The following is a 24,719-nucleotide window of genomic DNA, read 5'->3' on the forward strand; positions in this document are numbered from 1 at the left end:
CCTGCATTTTTACAAAGTGGCTTTATATAACTCCCAGTCTATTGATAAATGCCACATAATCCCACAGGAAGTCAGGAAAATTGTGGTTTGTCTCGACGTAAGAGGCGGTTAGGCCACACCCCCAGAAGCAGCACGTACTGGAGGTCTGCTCTGAACACATGTCATTGACTGTCATGCTGTTGACATGAAGCCCATTTTACAGCTGCTAAAGCTTTAGAGAGAGAGCATGACTGTTTTGCGTGCACGTACCAAGGGATGTACTGCTTAACACAAAATATTTTTTGGAATTAACTGAAAAGTTTCTATATGTGGCCTACTTTGTGTATTATATTACACCAGCATATATATACATATACATATACAGTATATACATATGGTATATATACTATATATATATATAGACAATGTTAACAATGGATGAAATGTCCTTTATTATATATGTGTATATAAATAATATTATTATTATTATTATAATATTTATCATATTTAATTAAAAAAAAAAATAACTGTAAATATTTCATTATTATTAAAACAATAATAATAACATCTTAAACATTGAAATATTATACAGTGGATATATATATAAGATATATAATATATATATATTATATATATATATACATTATGATAAAATATATTCAGCATTCGTTAAAAATACTTCAAAATATTATATTTTAAACTATTATTTTAATTATTTTTATACATATTTAGAAAGACATTGCAAGGTCACATAAAATTTTCAATGGGTTTTTTTTCCTCCCCATGCCTCTACAATGGATCCTGGACAGGCAGTAGTATATCAAATAATCTTTTTATAATATCTCCAACACTTGATACATTGTTTGTGAATAATGACATTGATAACGCCTGTAATTTTAAAGCACGTGTATAAAGAGGAATAAGAATGCTATTTTGTGTGTTGTGTGTGGTGTGGTGTGTGTGTGTAGTGTTGTGTGTGTGGTGGTGTGTGTGGTTTTGTGGTGCATGACAACTATGTTAGGAGACAACAACAAGCCATTTTTGGATAGACAGTGGTTTTCTGCTGATATATTTGGGAATAACAGCTATAATTTTTCAATCTTCAAACATACACAGAGTATCAAATCACAAGAAGTTTCTTACAATTATTTGGCCCTTAATGAGCTCATAGTGCAAATTAAACCTTTGTGAAATCTTGAAAGAAAGACTTGAAATATTTATAATACAGCACATTAATATTTCCCTCATTAAAACACAAAACATCACCAAAGTATTGCTTTTCAAAAGCTTTTTATTTTCATTAAGAGCAGTTGAAACCGGAAAAGGGGAACCAAAAAGGACCACAACAGACAACATATTGCAAATATTAAGTCAAATAATCATCTACGAAAGAAAGAATGGTAAAATTTAAACATGCTGTATTTTAATCATATTTAATATAAAGACATCTTGTTTGGTGAAATATACATGGATTGACAACATTCATTGTGGCCCAAGGATAGTGTTCTTTACCAAGTTTGGCAATAAATACCAGATTTCATGACGTACATCACCACAACCAATACATTAAAAATATTGACAATATAATTTAAAAACAAAAGAAACATGAAAAAAAAAAAGTTGTGATACTGATGCACATAATACAGTAAAGTGCATGTGTAAGAAAAAGGTAAAGAAACTACGATCGCATGTAAAGTTCATGTTACTAAAAATGTATTAATTAATCTAATATATATTAATGCCCATATACTGTACAGTTACCTGTAGAAATTCAGACCTTTATTCCATAGAGTTTGAAGCCTATCTAAAAGTACAGTAATACCAACCATCAAATCACATAGATAATATATTCAGAAATTCATCAACAATGAGAAAAATACTGTACAAAAGCAAAAATATCTTTGTAAAACAAGTTAATTGTAATATGACAATTATAACCTATTGTATTTCATATTATTTGGTCACTGCTAGTAAAGAAATGATAGACATAAAATACACTCCACTACATTCATTTTTTCACAACTGACCCAACAAAAGGCAACATATCTGTTTCTGTATCGATTTATAAGCTAATAGCACTCTTGTGTGGTCAACAATAAGGGCACTGAGACTTGTTCAAGGCTTTCCTGATCACAGTTTGAACTCAAAAAGCATGACGAATGCAGAATAAAATACGCTCTTGTGCTGAATCATGATGGAAATCAGTTCTACCTAAACTAAAATTAGCTTCAAGGATTTAAAGGGATTGGGCTCTGTGGACTTTTAACTGAACTCTCAAATCCAGCATAGACATACAGTATATCTTTTCATATTCAATGAAATGCAAAGTCATTTACAGACAAAAAAACTGGTTCATAATAAAGAAACAGCCAATAAAAAATCATGCTCTATGTGGCAACAAGATTTCTAGTAGCTGACATCTTTATGTCATTACGCTTTGGAATATAAACAAATTGATTGTCTCCAAGGATATGGCAGAAGAATATTTAATAATTAGTGGTCATATAGAATTATTTTACGAATTCAAACTCCTTCAAAAATCCGCGCTACATTCTATCTGTGTCTGGGAATATTTGTATTTACGGAGACCCAAAACCATGTATGTGCCCCAAGCAGCTATGCACATGCACCTCTCTCATAACACCAGCGCACTGGTCTGTACTGTAGTGGACCAGCCAGAATGATCCACTAGCTCAGATTTAACGGCTAAAATTACACCAAAATCAAGTGCATACATTTGTGGACAAATAGTGCTTACAACACAGAAATAATAAGGGACAGAAAACTATGATCGGCAAACACACGCTGGCTCTTTGTTTGCGATAACAAATTAGAGAAAAGCACAGTGGGTAGATCTCTAAAGTAAACCACACATGTTAATGTTTCTGCCTCATTAAGGTGTCCAAGAAACAGGAATGAGGTGAGGGCTGGCTGGGGAAAACAGGCCCAGTGGACATTTACCCACGAATATTGTCTCCTTCGGAATTAGCAAGGTACTGGTGGGGGGAAACTTGAGGCGCACCCGGGTGGTCTCACAGAGGGTCGTGTTGAGCTGGTCATACTCTGTACAAAACAAAGTAGGGTGGGGGGTTTTTACACCGGACCCAGCTCTCTCCGTCGAGGCGCGGCAACTTCCCGTCGGAGAGCCGCATTCTCTTTCTCCAGGAAACCAGCCACGGATGGCAATCTGATTCTCCTTTAGGCGTCGAGAGTCCCGTGGGTCGACCTCTCTTGCGGCCATGTTGTTTTTTTCTGCGCCGTGCCCAGTATTTTTCATTCTGCTCAAAATATGCAGAATAAAGGGGTGGGGAAGAGACCAGAGCACCTTGTTACATTATGCCATGATCACTCTGATTATTTAGTGTTTTTAATTGTTATGTTAACCCTATAAAGCCTACTGTATCATATGATGCACAAAAAAAAAAAACTCTAAATTATCAACATGATTATCAACAAACCTTTTCCTTAGTTTTATAGTCATTTTGTAAAAATGTCAGCCTTCAGGTCATGCACAATAAAAAGATTTTTCATAGTTGTAATTGTTTCATAGTTGTGTACTGAAGTACTTTTTACAAGAAAATGCCATTTCAGTCTTTATACTTCAAAATTTATTATCATGTGTTACTTGCAAGATGAAAACTTACTGGACTGAAGCAACTTTTACTTGATTATCTTTTTTTCTTTTTAGAAAAATCATCTTAAAATGTGACCAAAGGCTTTTTTCTTCCTTAATCATAAGAGCTATATTTGCTTATACATACTATTTTGAGCCATAAAAGCCCTGACAAATCAAATTATGATGCTGCAACATACAACATAAAACAGCTTTAACATAAACAGCTCGTTTAATATATATTATATTATATATATATATAATTTTTTTTTTTTTTTGTTTTTTCACTATTATTATCATATGTCAGGCTCTTACCAAGTTTGAATGCTAGTTTCTACACAACTAATTTTAGATTTACAAGAACAGAGGATTATACAAATGATTAAACCATATTTATTGATTGGCAGGACAACACGATAGAAAACCAACCATCATTGAGATGACAAAGTTTTCCTCAGTTGTCGCTGCCGTGCAATCAGCTTTGACGCATTTACTACCCTGCAAAGCTGGGTAGGGATTCACTTCTATTTGAACAAATTAAAAAAGTGTGCAAATCCGTTAATCATCAAAACCAGCAGAACTGGAGCGATACCAGGGAAAAGGAAGAGCACGTGGGCCAGGCCGAGCCGAAGGAGGAATGAACGGACATAAGCTTCTAAGCAAGAACTGGTGACCCAGCTGGTCACAAATGAGTGAAAGGGAAAAATGGGTGACCACACAATACTCTGTCAGGGGCGGAATAACTAGACCCAAGTTACCTTCATATCATTCAGGAATGTAGATTTTGCGTGCTTTCTTGATCATAGGCTAGGTTTCAGATCCTCTTCAGAGAACTTGTGTTTACCGTGGTGTCGAAAACCTCCTGGCCCAGGCACGATGGACAGAGCGGAGGTCTGCTGGAACGGGCTCGTAGCTCACTGTATCTGGAATGGCAACTCTGGGTCTAGCGGACTTGTTTGTGTACGTTGATGGGAGGCAAAACTATGAGAAAAGAGAAAACAATCTATTTATTTGCTGACTCCAGGTGTTGTAGTGTAACTTCCGTGGTCATGTACTAGTGTATGGTAATAGAGATGGTGAAACCGTCTGTCTATGAGCATTTCATTTTCAAACCAGGTTGTGCACCAGATCATTAATAACAAAAACAGCGCAAATAAAAAGTACTGTGCAGGACGTCCTATATTGTGCATACATTTCATTAAATTCAGAAACATTAACAAAACACACAATCAAGTATCACCAGTCCTTCTATGTTTTAGTAAATCAATGAAAAACTCAAGCGTTTCTGTGAAAGCACTTCTATAGTTTTAAGATTTATCCGGTGTCCCTATTTTAGCCAGACGTATGGATTTAACAAAAAAGGAGGAGGGGACTTTTCTGTATGTTGTAATCAGTTAAAGATTTTTGGTTACCCGAATAGATTCAATTCCATAATCGAACATAAAAAAAATCATTCTTTACATAGATTACTTTGATAAAAATTACAAAATTGATGGTATAACAGATACGTAATTGAAAGACCTAACTGAAACAAGAAATCAACAAATTTCCAAAACTTCATTGACGTTTTCCATTAAAAAAAATAATAAATAGATATTGCACACACATCCTCAGGCCAGGAAAAAGAGCAAAGTTAATTCAGAGGAAAATAACTTGTCATAGGCCTGTCCTGAGATTTCCAGTCACGAAATGAACTCTACGTCTTGGTCATGGAAAATTGAGCATGATTCTTTTACAACTTGACTACGTCTATTTGTGCATGTATGACGGAGATAACAAGAAAAAACTGGGTGCGAGTATCTTACTGGTGCACCAGACCAAGCAACACGAGATGGATGTAGGTTGTGGATTGGTAAGTATTATTATTATTATGAGATGATGGGACCCATCTGTAACTTTATGCCTATAGTATCATTCCAGGCTATACTCTGAAATTCTCAAGCTGGCTTATACTATGTATGCAACTTTTTATATTTAAAGTAGAACAAACCAATGGGTCAAAGAATAGGAAACAAAGCCGCAATTGTTGTAACCGAGGAAGGCTTACCCCCCAAACTCCAAAACCTGCTCTCACTAAACTTAAAATACATTACTCTTTTGTCCCATTATACCACCCACACACTAAAATCATATTTACACAGTGACATCGGGACCAATTCTTAACATCGTTTACAAAGGGTCTTTTGGTTAAGCTAATGCGCAGACTGGCACAACAGTAGGGTCCTTCAGAATTGACACTGTGGGAGCACAGAAGCTTTTTACTGGGTTATGCCCCGGGCCTGTGTGAGGGCAGTGCTGAGGAAACAATCCCGTTACTGATGGAGGTCCCGGCCCCGGACTAAAAGACCTGAGAGTTCCATGACTGAGAGGGCCGCTAGAGAGACATATAAGATGCCTGCTGCTTGCTGCTGTGTGAATGGCGGCGTTGGTCAGTGTTGTTGCAGAGGATGTCGGGGATGCCATTTTTCAGGAGAAAATCCTCAAGGTCCATATCCTCCATCTAGAATAGTCTCCCATCATACGACAATGTTTAATCCCATATCGTTGGCATAAGAAAGAAGAGCTGGACTGAGGAGCATTTCCTTCTTCCCTCTCCGGCTTGTCGCCCGCTTGCCCACTCTCTCCGTTCCTGAAAGAATATGACCACAATTAGTGTCAGACCAACATCAAAGTGTGAGCTCTGTACAAGTCAATATTTTTATAATTTGTTAGAGTAGCTTTAAAACAGGGTTTAGTTGTTTAATTTTTTCATGATTGTTGAAAGGTGGTTACAATTTTGACCGTGAAGAAATCCCAGGTGCATCCCGTAACTTTTGTGGCAATGATTTTTGTCATTTTACTAACTTTGTTACAACAGAGTTGAAAGGGTCAACTACAAGGGCGGCACTTATTTACAGTCAAATTGGTTAAAATAAATAAATAAATGTAAAATACGTTTTATTTTTATCCTATTTATTTATTTTTGTAGTGCATTTAAGTTAAAACTTAAAACTTTATTCAATCAAATGTTTATGTTTTACTGATTTTTAAGCACTGTCTTTAATGGCATTCAAAAATGAAAAAAAAATTTAATAATAATAATAATGTGGTTTATAAAGTTATTATTCAGAATTGTAATCTCAAATATCTCTAAGTGAAGTCTATTCATTAATGAGACACTTAACATGATCGAATAAAAAGTTAAAAGAATATTCATAACAGCAAAAACAAATGGCTATTTATTCTGTAGATTGCAGCAGGAATCAGATGACAGCTCTTTACAGTAAAACTAACAAAAAAATTATTATTCCCCATACTCTGCAACGTAACAAAATGAAAAGTTTGATCACCTTCATCTTGGTGTAAAGGTAGTTTTAGAGGTTTTTCCAGGAGGCGCCTTCAAAACGCCGTTAGTTTGCAGTGGAGGTAGGAAAGCTGGATTCATTGTGAGCTGTCTGACATAATCTCTCTTATTCCGTGCAGAAATTATTTGAATTATACTGAATTATAATTATAATTCAAATTATACTGAAATTATATTGAAATGAAACAAACGGCTATAAAGAACAGCGTTCATTCGTCTAGTAACGGCAAGTGAGAATAGACCCTGCTCTACAGCACCGGCATAGGAGGCTTGAAGTGCGTGTGTGTGAGAGTGTGTATGTGTGTGTGGAAGAAATGTGATGATCATGACCATGTGTCAAGACTGAGGCATGTGACGTCAAACAGTCAGAGGCGGAGTTAGATGAATACTTTCGCTCCACTTGCATGTAGCAGTTTTGCATAGAGATTGTGTTGCCATATCCTCCTATCATAATTATGTCCATTTGTCTAAAAAATCATGTTTTATATTGCTTTGGATGCAAGTAAAAGTCTGCAGAAAATGAATCAATGTAAAAAAAAAAAAAAAAAAAAAAATATTCTGAAAGCTGAAATGTTCTATGATCATAATACATTATTTAATAACTTTTAAATACGTTTTGTCCATGTTTTTGAACAAAAAATCCATTGTACGGAAATAAAAACTAGTTTGTCAGCAATGAAGCAAGTCATTGCACAGTATTTGCTCTTAATCTTAAGTGCCAGCCTCCCTTGTACCTGGAATGACTTACTTGTGTACCGTCATAGACATAAGAAGACAAATGTATATCCATAACAGTATCAAAAAAAGAAAGAAAATAGGAGGGACTCTTTTTTCATGCAATACTTCGTGTTTCTTCAGGGACCTACAATATTCATGAAAAAGCTAGAAATGTCTATGATGCACATAGAGTGGACATTATTTAAATAACTGTTTAAATGGGACGTTGTTTTGTAGCAAAAATATGTTTTTTTGAACAAATTTGTCATTAATTTGTTTCTTTTTTGCACAAGTGGAAGTTCTTAAAGTCCAACTGAAATCCAAAATTGATCACTATATTTACTGAATTGTTTAGGAATTGCCTAAATTGACCGTTTTTCCATGTTTTGTGGTGAACAATTCATCCATGCAAAAATTCAATCCACACACAAAAATTCTTTTTACTAAGATCAGCACTTCTTAATCTTTAATCAGGAAAGAAATCTGAAAATGCCCCTCTGGCCCTCTGTACTGGAGGACCTTACCTGATGACGTAGGTTTGCATCTGCGTTTGGGTGTCTGCTTCATAGACATATGGTCATAGCTTAGCCCCTTCTATCCGTAACCACGCTCCCCTCCAACTGACTGTCCTGTGTGTTTGCGAGAGCATTGGCACCTCTGGAAAATAGGCGTGAAAAAGGAGAGATGGCAAGGAGGTGCGTTTTTTGGTTCTAGATCCAATCAGGTGCTAGATGGAAAATACACAAAGCCATGGTACCACAAACACTCTCCTACACCGCATTTTTCCTCATTTAGTATTTCTTTCGCATTTCTCTTGGAAATACATTTGGGTCCATGGCCTGGAAACAGACTAAATACCCTGGAGTCAATTTCCTCAAAGTCGCTTTAAACCTTGCTTCATGACTAAAGTTGCTCATGTTTCTTGAGAGATCTGGCAACACAGTTTAGAGTGGACGGTTTGCCCTCTGCGAATGAAGTGGAGTCTACATGCAAATCTGATAATATCAACTCTACTAATATGAATTCAGGATAAATCTATGAGATTGATGCTTTAATTTACCAGAAGAAATCTGAAGACTGGAGGCTGGTAACTGCCAGGGAAGAAGTGAAGTTCCCCTTCACATTCACATACACGCGGTGAGAAAAATTCAAAAGCTCCACATAAGTAAAGGCGGCGTGGCTAATGCCTGAACAGCTCGACAACAAGGGACTGCTTTGAGTTTCATTTGGAGCACTTAAGAGAAATGATTTTTAATGAATTTTAAGCATAAAGTTATCAAACACAATTAGTGCTGCCATTGCTGAATAGTTCATGTATTAAAGAGCATTGTCCAATATTTCCCTGCTTCAAATAAAGTAGTGTAGAAATCTAATAATTATCTTATTTCATGTCAGAAAGAGTGCTGTTGTTACGACCTACTTTATGTTTGAATGTATTGTGTTTATTAACATTAACACTACAACCATCATTTCATTTATGTTGAACTGGATTTGGAAGAGGATGATTGTATATCAAGTTATTTCGAAAAGGTAGGGCCATGAGTTCAGTCAGCATTTGGAGGGCTAAATCAATAGCAAGGGAGGGATGGCTTAAAAAAAGTGTTTTCACAACGATTTTGCAATATTGGTGTTAATTCTGTAGCTACAGTCTGCGTTTTTTTTCTCTCTCAAAAAAGTTAGGTATTATAACCCTATAGCATCCTGTATAATTACATTTCTAGATGTAATATATATGATCATTCTCAGTATATAGGTGGTGATGGTGCATCAACTGAACAGACGGGTGTGACCTAACTGTTTCCAAGGATGCTCATAACCAAAGCATAAAAACGCCCTGTTAACACTTTTGAAATGTTGAAAAATGAAAACTCCACACTAGTGAATTTAAAAAACCCATGGTATGCACTCAACTGTTCCCAGTAATTGTTGTTGTGCTAATACACTTTTTTTTTTTTTTTTGTTTTTTTTTTTTTTTTTTTTGGAGCGGCATCCCCGTAATTTCTTGCAAAGTGTGCAGTGAGAGCAAATTACTTATAGTGCATGTTTTCTTTTCAATGATACCTTCATGTGACAAACTTTACCGTTCAAAGCTGATCCATATGTATTGTTACCCCATTGAACGACAAACATTGAGGAAAAGGACTAGTGTACATAAATGGCCCATGTAAATGTGAGTGATTTTCGAAATACACCAACCTGAGCGTAGAAAAGGAACAAGGATTTTTTCTATCAGAGTCCGATAGAACTTGTCTTTCTTCTTTTGGGTTACCTTGGCAACCAGTTGCTAAGCAATAGAGATGTGACGTTTCTTTAGCAGGAAAGTAAGGCCATGACTGGCTGCTCCTCCTTTAATTTGGAACAACTAAACCCACCCAAAATGTTTGTAACATGTGTCTGACAAACTGGAAACAGACTGCAAAACTAGTAAAAAGGGTAAGCAGACTAAAACAGAAAACTGCCAACTGCTCTTAGGAATAGCTTCAATAATCACATTCATGTCATCTTATGAAATTTCCATAGGACAGTTGTACCAAAACTTGCTAAATGAGTTGGGGTGATTCATTCTGAATTATGCTCTAGGCATCTTAACCATTCTTGGGGAATGACATAATCAATTGCAAAATCCTTTACACAATGACAATTATTTCACTTGGAATGAAAAGTCATATTGGTCTGTTCAGAATAGATCATACCGGCTAATATCAGTGTGTTACTGTCTAGTTCAGTAGAATGTAAAATCACGGGAAATAATAATAATAAGTATTATTTTAGAGGGACATTTTGATGAGAGATCTGTCCAAAAATATCTATACGGCAGTGGATTCAAGCTGGACCTGGAGAGCCACAGACACTGCCACATTTTATATGTTTCTCTTTTCGTTTATCTCCTAATAAGTGGATGATCTGATGATCTCAGGTTGGTTTAATAAGAGAGGCATACAAAATGTGAGCGTATCATATGAGTGATGTATATAATGATGATTTTAAGACAATAGATATCAACACACTTTGGTTGAAATGAACATGAATTTTCAGTATTATTTTATAATGCTAATTATGGAAGCATGCTTTCACCATGGGATAAATGTAAATGTAAAGGTTATGTTGATCTAACTACATTTATTGGCTATGTTGAGTTTATGACGTTTATCTTGTTCTATGGAATATGGGTGCAATTTTTTATAATACATTTGCAGCAAGTCCTTGGAAAGTTTTCATTGTTGTCCCATACATTTTCGTTCTTTGGTTTTCAATAATTTTTTTTTTTTTGTTTTTTTTTATTTAATAATAATTAATAAAAAAATTATAGTTTTTTTTGTTCTTGTGAAGGGACTGTTTTTTTGTATTAGATGCAAAATGCTGCAAGCATATTAGACATTTACATGATTTAGAATTTCATGGATTTATCTACAGTGTATATATAACAGTACTAGCTATGGAGAAAAAAAAATCAATATTTCTTGCCTAAGGTGTGAAGTGCATGTGAAGTGCACAGCGGCAGCCTGAAATAGAGAGACCCAAAGGGCCTAATATTCCTTTAAAAAGCAAAAAGCAAATGTGGATGGATTTTTAATGCAAGTTGATCTTTAAAAGAACCACAAAAGAATTCACACATTACAGGAAACAACCCATATCTTCATGATCTACAGTAAAAGAGACTCTGAAGCGAAACTTTACGCTGTTAGGCCAGAGTGAATTCACAACAAAGTGCAAAATGTGCCGTTGTCTCGTATCATTTTCCAAGAAATTATACACATAAGGCTAGGTGTTATTTGAATCACATTTCTAATGGGAAGCGCAGAGAACTGCGCAGAACTAATTGGAGATGAAAGTTTAGAAGTTTTGAATGTTTGTGCGTAATTGAAAGTTAATGATAACTAGCAGGTATTAGAAGTGTTTAAGAGATGAGACTTTCTCATATGGAGAACAATTAAACTGAACTGAAGAAGTGTCTCACTGGTTTCGAGGAATGACTTTGTGAAGAAACAAATTCACGAGTGTTCAAACAAAATCTGTGAAGAAAAAGTGTTCACAGAAAGTGGATCAGAAAGTGGCAGCAAACCACAAGCCAAATTGAATTGAACATCAGCAGAAGCAGTCCATTCTAAGTTCCTGCCTTCACCAAAGAGGCCATGGCCTTTGACTTCAAACAAGTGCAATTATTTTGGACTTTTTCTGAAATCGGAAAACAGACTGGGCCTGCTCCATTGTTTTTGCTCACAAGTACAAAATAGACAGAGGGGTTTGAGTCAGAGGTGAGGTGTGTAACATTAGTGAAATGTAATTCCTAAAATGATTGGAAAAGACAGTGGAAAGAGGGAAAAATAAGGTGTGACTTTATTGTGAGTTCTAAACAGTTTAGAGTGTTTGGGAGTTTTTTGGTAGTTTTTTCAATATCAGTTCAAAATCAGTTTTTGATTGGACCTTTTGTGACTTTTGCACATATCACTTCATGTTTATATGCCGTGTTTAGGTTGTTTTTTCTTTTCTTTTTTTCCTTTTTCAAAACACCGAACAGTTTGACAGAAAGTCGGAGAGATTGCACAGTCTTCGGAATCGAGTCTAGGCCTGTGGATGCTGGAGACGATTCATGGGTTTCGTCATTTGTTCCTGGTTCTTGACAGACCCAAAGATCTCATTACAGGGTGCGTCCATGATGTTGTCTGAGTGTCCCTGGACCATGGAGGAAAAAGAAAGAAGATTAATTCCATAAAAGACACCCTCAAATGTAAAACATTTGGAATTAAAAAAAGATGTACACTAACACTAACAGTCTGGGGTTAGTAAGGTTTTTTAAATGTTCTTTTAAAAAGTATTTTGCTCACTAAAGCTGTATACTTATTTGTATAAAAAAACTTACAGAAGAAAGAGGAAGAATAATATTTGTGAAATATTTTTACAATTTAAAATAATGGTTTTCCATTTTAATATATTTTAAAATGCAATTTATTCCTGTGATTGCAAAGCTGAATTTTCAGCATCCATTATTCTAGTCTTCGGTGTCACATAATTTTTCAGAAATCATTCTAATATGCTGATTTGAAAGCATTAACTGAGTGTAATAGAGAACGCTGGACTCACTGACATTTACATTTACGCATTTAGCAAACACTTTTATCCAAAGTGACTTTCAGTGCATCCAGGATATAGATTTTTTTTTTTTTACCAGTATATGTGTTCCCTGGAAATTAAACCCACGACCTTTTGCACTGCTAACGCAAAGCTTCTACCCACCAGAGCCACAGGGAGCACCCCTGGGACTCATGGGGTGTGGTGGTGTGCGTTGTAACTTCAAACCTTCAAAAGACGTGATGGATGTACTGCAATATTAAACTGGACTGTTTTGAACGATAGCAACTGAAAGAACATGCTCCATGGGAAGCATGAGATTGAGTAACGTCTAGAGATCAAGATGGTACATCACTTTTGTCAGTAACAATAGATAATTCTGCTGGTTTCACAAGCACAAATAGCAATATCGTGCAATTTTGTTTATTTTTGTTGTCAGAATATTGTTGGTTTTAGAATTGCAGTTCTTTTTAAAGTATAGTATCTGCTTGAATGTTTACCTGTAGCTAAAACCGTTTATCTCATGCTGCACAAACAACTTATGAAGTGCCCTTTAAAATATGAGAACTGTTACTGTTACATAAACAAAGGCGAGTTGGTTTTTATGAATGTATTAGAAGTTGTTCTATAGCTTACACTTTACGTAATACTATCACTCCACATGCAGTGTACGCCTCACCCCAGCCTAACAAGGTAAAACCTGGATGAAAAAAAACACCCAGCATGCGAGGGTACAGATCAATGTTACGTCTACATGAGGACAACAAACAAGATAACTAGGAGAAAGTCTGCAGCCAAAATAAAAACGCCATTGCAAAACATTTCTCATCGATCCTTTTGATCCTGAAGGGGCTGGTGACCGGAGAATTTCCTGGCAAATGACGATGAGAATGGGTTCATAAATGAATATGCTAAGTGTCCCGGCATATCTGCATGATCTGAAAAGCTATCTTGAAAATACGAAAATAAGGCACGTATGTGCGACAGCGCTGAACCTGAGGGGAAGTATAACAAGCATTCAAATGGTGGCGAAATCAGGTTTGCTTCCAAGGGATTTGGATGTTGTAAGTAAAAACTCCATGCCGCACACACACGTACACAATTCCCCACATTGACTTTTTTTTCATTTGATGCAACAGCTTTGGAGGAGGGAGGCAGATGTGTGGCAGGTGTGGGTAAATTGAAGAACCGTCAGCCAAACAGAATGTAAACAGTACACTACTGAAGGCTCACTATAGCACAGGCTGAGAATCTCATTACGACGTGCCACCATAATGGTAACAAAACCCTGACAGCAATTGTATCTTAACACTCCCTCGTGGTACGTAGCAGGAAGTACAATTTCGGACAAGTAAGTCTGCTGGCACACTCAGTTGTCCTGACATGGCTTTATAATGGGTTTCTGTTCAGAAAATATGATAGTGTGTTTACATTTGAACAAACTGAGTGGAAAATGTAAGAAGAAATTTTGGCTAACAAAATGAACGGTTTCAAACCAGTTTCATTGGCACTGGGGCCATATCTTTCGAAAAATTTATTATTTTTTAATATTTAAACATTTCATATACAGTAGATTAAAAGTAGATAAACAGTATTGTCCCGAGGGAAATTTGTAATTGACACATACACCTACGATATCCTGCTGTTTAAAATACAAGTGACATACATATAATTACATACAACAAACCATCACAACCCTACCTGCAATATACAGTTAATACATAAACTGATCAATAAATTATTAGAAATAATTAGAATATTAACCTCTAGGAACCTAATACAGACATTTTCCCCAACCTGAAACACATCCATGTCATTTATAATCAATGTTGACATGAAACATATATCTGTAAGAGTCCACCTGGGCTGTATTCTGATCTTTAACTGACCACCGGTGAGTGGTCTCCAATGGATTTGGGGTCAAACATAATTCCACTGTTTCTTTTGTTAATGAGTAACGAAACATTGTTTATCACACCACTGAACAAAATTCTGAACCTCATGTTTTGTAAGTAACAACATCTGATGTATCAGATTTAAATTGATTTTAAGCGAAATAAAGAAAAAGAAAGAACAGTGATTTTGTTTTTTAAATAATCAGTTGGAAACTATTTGCCAAACAATATTTTTTATTTGTATGCCTAATATGTCGAAAAATTAAAACAGTTACGTTTCATCTTGTCACATTAAGTTTATTAAAAAATCATGTAAATGAGTCTGCCTAGAATACTGGATTCAAAAATGGTGAAATTTGACATTTGACAAAAATGTTGTGTACTTTTGCATCAGTTGATATTTCTGTTGGTAGTTTCTATTGTTAAAACAGTTAGTCCTGGTAATAGCCTAGGTTGACCACAAACATGGAAATTAACTAGGCATTCGTATGAAATGTGCCTAAACCTTGGTGTATCATACCGTAATTGTTTTGGCTGTTTTTCTTTAAAAGAAGTTGTCTTAAGAAAAAAGTTGATTTCAATGCTCAATTTCATAATAATTTCCATAATAATTTCTAAAGCTTGCATGCAGCTCTATTTTTAGTGGCCATCAACTCAAGTCTTAAATTCTACAGCTTTAGTGATTTTTTTGCGGGGGATTCAGTTTTTTGTATTCATGCATTCTGACTATCCACATTGATCCAAACTATTACTGGCCTAAGCCCTGGGACACACTAACACTCAGAGTAGCTCATCACATGCCTCTTTAATTCAATCAGCTCTTTGTTATCTAAAGGCCTTGCTCTAGTAACCAAGAATGAATAATTTCATTAGATCAACATTATATGGGAAAAGACAATTTCAGTGGCCTCAAATTACGCCTCAGTAAATCAGATATAATTGGGATAAGCTGCAGACACTCTCTCAAAATTGATTTGCTGTTCTCTCTTAAAAGGGTGCGTATGATAGTTGGGTCATTATTTAATTTTGGTCATGTTTTTTTCATACTTGTATTTCTGTAGAACACAAAAGAAGATTACACTATTCAAAGGCTTTTGTTGGTGTTCTGCAGAAGAAATTAGTACAACTTGAATTTGATTAAATGACAGAGTTTTCTATACCTTTTTAAAATGAATAAATAAGGCCAATCATTTTATCATAAATGCTTATTCCAAAGCATGTTTCTCCCCCTCTGTCTTACTGATGGAGAGACAGGCGGTTTTGCAGCCTGTCCATGGCTGGGGAGAACATCCATCACGTGGAAAAGCACTGCCTGTCTCTAAGCTGGGCTAGAGCTGCTCTCTCTGGTTTCAATCGGTGTGATGAGGTGGCCCTCCATGTGCAAACTCAAAGCCTGCCTCATCCTCCCCCGCAGCAGGGAAGCATTCAGCCAAAACGTGAGCATCACTCACTGAGAGGTCACATGCTGCCAGGTGAGTGGGACACGTTTTTCCCTATTCTTTTAGGCTGAAACCATTTGTCGACCATGAGACCATGTTTTTCAAGAAAAGAGGAGGTCAGAGATGCTCTATTATCTGGGTTCCAGCGTGTCCCTGAACTGTCTGTTTCCCTTATATATACATATAAGAAAAATCATGCCCGTCTATAACCAAGAATATGATCCACATGCTTTCTAGAGCTACAAAGAACAGGATACTTCAGCTAATATTACTATCTGACTATATTATTATTCATTCAATCTACATATCAGGTCGTTTTTTTTAATACTTGACATTGATTAAGTGACTCAGTTTGTGTTTTTATGAGGGTGTATTGGACATCCTGTGTTAAATAGGAAAAGTACTGAAAAAGAAAAGGCGTTGGTGTTATTTTCTGTTTCCAGAGCTGCGCTTTGGACGGATTTACTATCAGTAATGTTTTGACAAAGCGATAAATTTAACTAGGCCAACAAGATAGTATTCTTTCGTTTAGCAAAACACTCTCAGTCAAAAAACAAGATGACATGAACAATCATTGTAGATTTTTTTTTTAACATTTAATACTATTTTAAAGACTATTTTTTTTACATGTTTTTTCCACTGAGTACCCATTTCTAAAGGTATATGTCTTTGTATAGCATGTGACAATCCGCGACAAAGACAGTTGCTTTCTAGCAGCTTTGTTTCCAGGCAACGATAGCAGCAGTGAGGTGAATCAGATCTAAAAGGCTTGTATTACCATCAAATACACCTTGTATTGTGTTGTTTCCTTATGAGACTGACCTAATTTTATTCACTATGCACACATCTAATTAGATTAGATTTCACAATTAAAGGTGGTTTGCCTCATTCTCAGTAATAATATATAAGATGTAAAACGCTTACATCACAAGTAATTGAAAAACAGGATATGGAAACATTCAATGAGCAAGCACATTATTAAGTCTTCCACTTAAATGTAGATCACTAGGCTGTCCCTGGTGAAAAAGATAAAGATATTCCATTACAAATGCTATCTGAATAGGTTCTATAAATTTGAACAAGCAAAAGAAGCAGTATCTTGGTCATAACGATGCTATAATGTTTAAATAACACGCCTTAGTTTAAGAGGCTCCGTACCTGATGAATGGGATCATGGAAAGATTGCCAATGTTTTTGACATCTATGGGTGATTAGATGCTTTTGTGTAATGTTCAAATATGTTGCTGGAAGGTAAGCTACAGTACATATTTTCCTGAGATTTACAAAGCTGAATGGGGTCAGGAGTTCAAAGCAATGGCTAAATGAGCAGACTGAATGTGTGGTCTCAGGGTAAACCAAAGTAGCCTATGTTATATTTTATAGATATATATAAAATATGTACAAATATTACACATATTATAATATTCATCCCCTTGAATGATAACATCTCATCCAGCACAGTTCAGCTAAGAGAGTACTAGTGATGTAAGATACATTTTGTAGCGACTGTGAGTGGGTCAACATGACAAACCGGATACAAAGGACAGTTGCAACTAAGTAGATGTTTGATTTTCATGGGCAAAACAGAAAAACATGCACGTAATGTACTTACAGTCGAGCTTCCTCTAGGAGATAACACTCTGACAGTATTAGTTAGTTCTCTTAGCTTCCCGCGGCAAGAGAGTAGATGCTGTCCAAAGATTGGTTTTAAGGTCCCACCTGGGAGATAGCGCGGTTTGAGACAGAGAAGTCAGCTTTGGATTGCTGGAGAACTGAAAAACAAACACACATAACTTTATTTAAAACACTTTTTAACTAACTAGCATAGCTTTAACCTAACTAAACTTTTGTTTATTTAATAAAGATATTTTATTTAATATTATTTTAAAATTATTTTTTCTCAAAAAATAAAAAATAAAAATAATAATAATAACAACACACTGAACACTGAAAACTTGCTACATGTGAGTCTTGTGCGATTTGTTATAAAAGTTGTAGAAAAGTGCACTCCCTTTGACCTGAAATGAACAAAGCATGCTGGGCAGACTGGCGTGAAAGAAAGAGCCTGGCATTGACTCCTAATAAAGGGGTGAATTTTTTGGGGAAGGGGATTCAGACCCACTGACATGGATGAACCAGTGTTATGGCTTGTATTATGAAACTACCACACCTTCGGTCATTAGCCGAGAAAACTTGTCGAATTGGTCCAGACTGGCTGAATCATTGTACGTTTGGAAACACATTTAAGATTTGCTACAGTCTGGTTTTAAAAAGAAAGTACTTGAAAACTGCAACTGAATGAGAATGTTATATAAGAAACAGAAGGTTATGAATTATATTATTAATGTGCAATTTATTTATGTACAATGCCATTACAGAGTATAATATGGTATATTTTTGTTTAAAAATATTATAAATGTATCAGCAATCCTGATATTTAATGACACACAATTATTTTATTTAAATTTACACCTCAATTAAAAAAGTTTGGGGTCATAAAGATTAAAAAAAAAAAAAAAACTTTTGAAAGACATCTCTTATGGTTTTGGGGTCTGTAAGATGTTTGTGTCTCACGGTAATGTAAAAAAGCAATAATATTGTGAAATATTATTAATGTACAAAAATATCTATTTTCTAGTTTAATATACCTAAAATGTATTTTTTTTTCCTATGATGAAAAAGCTGAATTTTCAGCTCCACTACTGCAGTCTTGTTACTTACGTGCAGTGATTCTTCAGCATTCTAATAAGCTGACTTTTTAATGTCTAAAACTGTTGTTTTGTAGAAACTGTGATCTTTTTCTTAAATAAAGAGAAAGTTCAAAATTACAATGTTTATTTAAAATATTTTTATTTTTTTTTATTTTTTTTTGCAATAACATAAAGGATCTTTTTACTGTCACTTGTATTCAGTTTCGTGTTTTCCTTGCTGAATAAAAAGTATTAATTTAAACAAAGGTTATAAGAATACTGCAAATACATCTCATATTTAGCATGTAAAGAACTATCCTTCAATGACTGGATGAATTCAAGGTACAGTAGAGTAGAGGGACTTTTTTAAGCTCAGTTGCTTTGGTCATCATGCACCTCTCTCAAAAGAAAAGTCAGTATTTTGCTGCAAATTGCTAACAGCCTCTCATTTTCGATTGAAGAGGACATTTTCTAGCCTTAATAGACAAAGACACAGTGGCCTCTTCAGTCGGTGGAGATGATCATTAGGGGGAAAAATGGCTCTCAGACGTGCTCTGCTAGCTGAGCAAGGGGCTTACAGGCTGCAGGAGGCCATGTTGATTGGGGCCTAATCACGATCACTGCCACAGCAAGCTGTTGTATTGGCCTCTAGTCATTAGCTATCCCTGTCTTTTGCCCACAAAGTCTCTCTCTTATAATAGAAATAAAGCCGGAAGACTCAATCTTCTGAGTCTAAATTTACAATTTAAACACCCTGAATATAAAGCCTCCCTAGAATATCAAAGGCAAACTTTATTTACTATATAAAGGTCCCTAAAGGAAAAAGAGTCTTTGATATTATTAATTGTTGGCTTGAGAAAAGCCAACTTACTGATCTACTATTTAAACTTATTGAAGTTGGCTTGAGAAAGCCAACTTACTGATCTACTATTTAAACTTATTATTATTATTAAGTTGGCTTGAGAGAGCCAACTTACTGAAATTGTACTTAAACTTATAGTGATTATTATTATTATTCTTCTGAGACTAAATTTCTGACTGCTACCTCCTCCTAGAGCTTTAACTCTACAGACTCCAAACTCAGCCCAGATCTTTCAGACTGATCTGACTCGAGTTGCTATATCTTTTTAAAACTGATTGACTTACGGTTTTCATAAAAATGAAGATTAAAAATCATAAAATTCCCCATAGACTTGCATTGAAAAGCCTCTGCTCACCTGAACATTCCGCAGAACCCAACCGTCAAAATTCAAATCTAAACACACTGAAGCTCATTGACTCAATCAGACTGTTTCATCTATCTATCTATCTATCTATCTATCTATCTATATCTATCTATCTATCTATCTATCTATCTATCTATCTACCATCATCTGACTATATCTATCTATCATCTGACTATATCTATCTATTCATCTGACATCTATCTATCTATCTATCTATCTATCTATCTATTCATCTATCTATCTATCTATATCTATCTATCTATCCCAGCAAATATGCTAATAATGTTAGAAACATGCTAGTCACATGCTAATCATGTTAGAAACATGCTAGCTTATTATGCCAGTAACTTGCTAATCATGCTAGTGACATGCTAGTCACTTGCTAATCATGCTAGAACATGCTACAAATGACATGCTAGTCAATCGCGCTAATCATGCTAAAAACATGCTAGTCACTTGCCAATCATGCGAAAACATGCTACCGACATGCTAGTCACTTGCTAATCATGCTAGGACATGCAGCCGGCTATTACATGCTAGTCACTCGCTAATCATGCTAAAACATGCTAGTGACATGCTAATCACTTGGGTTAATCATGTGCTAGAAACATGCTACCACATGCCAGTCACTTGCTAATCATGCTAGAAACATGCCACAAGAACATGCTAGTCAATCGCTAATCATGCTAAAAACATGCTAGTCACTTTCTACTAATCATGCTAAAAACATGCTAAATGGCTATGCTAGTCACTTGCTAATCATGCTAGAAACATGCTACAATGACATGCTAGTCACTAAGCGCCATGATAAAAAACATGCTAGTGACATGCAGTAGCTCAGAAACATGCTAACATGACATGCTAAAAACATGCTAATCATGCTGACATGCTAGTCACATTGCTAATCATGCTAGAAACATGCTAAATTACGCTAGTCAATCGCTAATCATGCTAAAACATGCTAGTGACATGCTAGTCACCGGCTTAATCATGCTAAAAACATGCTAGCTACACATGCTAGTCCTCGCTAATCATGCTAAAAACATGCTAGCGACACGCTAGTCACTCGATAATCATGCTAGAAACATGCTAATGACATATTAGTAACTTGCTAATCATGCTAGGTGACATGCTAGTCACTTTGCTAATCATGCTAGAAACATGCTACGACATGCTAGTCACCGCTGTTAATCATGCTAAAAAAATGCTAGTCACCGCTAATCATGCTAAAAACATGCTATACATGCTAGTCACCGCTAATCATGCTAAAAAACATGCTACCGACATGCTAGTCATTTGCTAATCATGTTAGAAAACATGCTAGCTTACATGCCAGTCAATGAGCAATACGTAATGACTTGTGAGTGATGTGGTGTGTGTGTTGGTTTATTATGGTGTGTTGTGTGTGGTGTGTGGTGTGTGTGTGTATGTGTATGTGTATATATACATTAGATGTGTGTGTGTGTGTGTGTGTGTGTGTGTGTGTGTGTGTGTGTGGGTGGTGTGTGTGTGTGTGTGTGTGCGTAAAGGATACACTGGGAGGAGAAGCAGACAAAACACAAACCAACATAATTCTATAAAATAGCAAATATCAGAAATCAGCGGCTAATACAAGCAAACAAAACACACACATGGATGACATATCACCACCAAATTATCTAGACTTCAAAACACACACTCTGTGACAAACTTTTTGCTTAGACATGAAATATTCCCTCAAAGTCGCCCTGAAGTTCCATATTCAATAACTTCACAAGATATTTGCATGTTCCGCGGTCTACTCGGTGTTGCTGAATGGTCACATGACAGGCAGGTAAACAAACAAAATCTTTAATATTTTAGTTTGATCTTTTTATTTTAACATTTAAATATGTTTAAAATATTACATTGCAGTTATTTTTTCCATGTACGGTGACTTTGCAATACATAACGTATGAAAATGTCTAAAATTGCTGCGGCTGAATCTCATTCAGGGTCTTTATTATTACGACGATGATGATTAGGTTTAACTAAAAAAAAAATGAAACCATAAATATTATTGCTGTAAATTACAGTTGTACTTTAAAATAAAAAACTAATATTTAATAATTGTAAAATAATTTTTGTTTTGCACTACAACCCTCGATCCTTCATTCAGAAAACCCTGCTTTAATGACTGTCCTTCAGTAACATCTGATCAGTATTTCATCTCATTTTATTTCTAAACTCTAAGTGTTTTATTCTCAGATGCTCAGAATCTTAATTTACAATCTCCACCCAAACAAAAACAAAGTTAACAAGCAATTCCTGAAGGAAACAGAAGTGATGAAAACACCTCAAAATCAGTCTAGATCACGTCAAAACACGTCAAAACTCACAGAGACCAGAGCAAATCACTAATCAAAATCAACCTGTCATCACTGATGCTTTGATTCTGAATACTGAACATCTCACAAAATATGAGCCACACACACACACCAGAAACCCCTGAGGCGCGTGTGAACATGTGTGTGTTTGATTATAACATGCAGCATTGAGATTCCAGAGGACTGTAATGGAAACACACACACACACACACACACACACACACACACAGCTTCCAGCAGATGAAATCAGACACACACACTGAATTAATCTGACAGCAGGCAGGAAAAACTGAAGAGATGAAAGAGAAATGTTACATACAGTGATCAGGATGTTGTCATTACAGCTTCCACAGCAGGACACACACACACACACACACACACACACACCCACAGTCGCGTTAGTAATCTAAGTGAAGAGCTATGCCTAAGACCTTCCCGATTGATTCTTTTCTATTCAATCGATGTGCGGTAGTTAAAATACTAACAAGCAAAACACCAACATAACAGAAAAACTTTACTTAAAGAGCAGGTATTTATTCTTATTTTAATCTGTTTTTACAAAGTACTGAGAGTTGTTCTACCGCGGGGTTTTGGGCGTTTTAGACGCCCTTACTGGATACAAGTTTAACAAATAGATAGGTGCCACATAAAATGTATAGCACACACATGACTGAGCAACATAGAACTACAGGCACAAAACTGCAGGAAAGACAAGAATAGAAAAGAAAGGCAGGATAGAAACAATTACACAGCACACACACACACACACACACACACACACTCAACAACATCATACTGAAACACAACAATGAACCACAATAACATGTGTGGTACTCCTTCAATTGAAACCTAATAACCGTACATATACAGCATTAACATTAAACACTAGTACAGAAACACACACTCATTCATAACAGGGACATTAGTAAATCAGCCACCAGGTGAGTGTGTGTGTGTGTGTGATGAGGTGTGACCACACAAAGCATTGTCTATTGAAGGAAGGAGTAAAACTGACTGCTTCATAAAGAATGTGAAGAGAGACACACAAACTCACAGATCTCCTGCTCATCTCTCTCTCTGTATATTGTTGGGTGGGTCTGTCGTAGCACTCCTTGAGTCTTGCAGCACACACACACACACACACACACACACACACACACACACACACACAAGCATGCAGCACAGCACATGTGTGTCTAATATGATGTGTGTTTTCCAGTAATACTAACATCATGTGAAAGCTGCAGAACCCCCCACACACACACAGACTTAAAACACACACTTAATAAAAAAACACTTAAAACACAGACTAAAAATACACTTAAACAAACACTTAAAAACAGACTTAAAAAAAATATATGCACACTTAAAAAAACACACACTTAAAACACACTCTTACAGCACCCGACTTAAAGTGCACACACAACTAAAACAAAACACTTAAAACACAGACTGAAAAATACTTAAAACACAAAACACACTTAAAAAGCGGACTTAAAAAACACTCTCACTGAAAAAATCACTTACCTGCGCCAGATGTAAAAACACACAAGCACTCCCTATCACACTTGAGGAAACCCAACACATTTTCAAACAACAATGACAGAAAAATACTGCAACAACTCACCCAGCTGGTTGGCACGAGGCTGAAAGTTCAAAGGTCACCCTCGCTAACCCCTCTGTGTGTGTGTGTGTGTGTGTGTGTGTGTGTGTGTGAGATATGTAGCGCAGTGCAGAGCTGCACAAAACACACACACTGATGTGAATCACAGCCGACCGAGCTGCACAAGAATGAGAAAATGAGGAGCCGGAATGAGAGCAGAGAGAGGGACATGTGGGCGGAGCCTGCTCCCATGAGTGGGCGGGGTCCAGATAAAATCACTGCACTAGAAGCTGGGGTAGAGCTTAGTCACAGGTCTGATCAGCAAACCTGAAACTGTTCCGCGGAGCTATACATGAGTGGGCGGGTTTAGATATATGATTGAGGTATGATTTTAGGGAGGAGATTAGTTATAGTGTTTCTTATATGTCATATTTTGTGATTTGTTTAGCAATCTGATGCAGGAATGATGATACTGTGCCGATGTCCAATATACAATCTGAGTCCTGCAGAAATACCAGTGATGCAGAACTATGGGGAAAGGAGTTAAAGGTCATTCCTGGTGGCTAGTATGGTGCATCTTAATGCTGTTAAAGATCACATGTCAGAGGATTCAATCTGCTGCAACTGTCTGTCTGTCATTAGCCGCCCGTTCTCGCTCTCTCTCTGTGGAGTGAATGGACTCTTTGTCTGTTTCTCCTCTTCCCCACTGAAACAGCACAGATGAATCCTGGGAGCTCATGAGTGAGTGTGTATGTGTCAATGTGTGTGTGCCGTGTGTTGCTAGGAAGCAGATCACATC

General features: G+C 36.1%; 1 pseudogene; it reads right to left on the reverse strand.

The window, feature by feature from the left end:
- Positions 1 to 3,035: 3,035 nt before the first annotated feature.
- On the reverse strand, positions 3,036 to 13,995 carry LOC122147809 (annotated as a pseudogene).
- Positions 13,996 to 24,719: the final 10,724 nt, after the last annotated feature.

Source organism: Cyprinus carpio, chromosome A15, assembly GCF_018340385.1.
Source record: "Cyprinus carpio isolate SPL01 chromosome A15, ASM1834038v1, whole genome shotgun sequence".
NCBI lineage: Eukaryota > Metazoa > Chordata > Actinopteri > Cypriniformes > Cyprinidae > Cyprinus > Cyprinus carpio.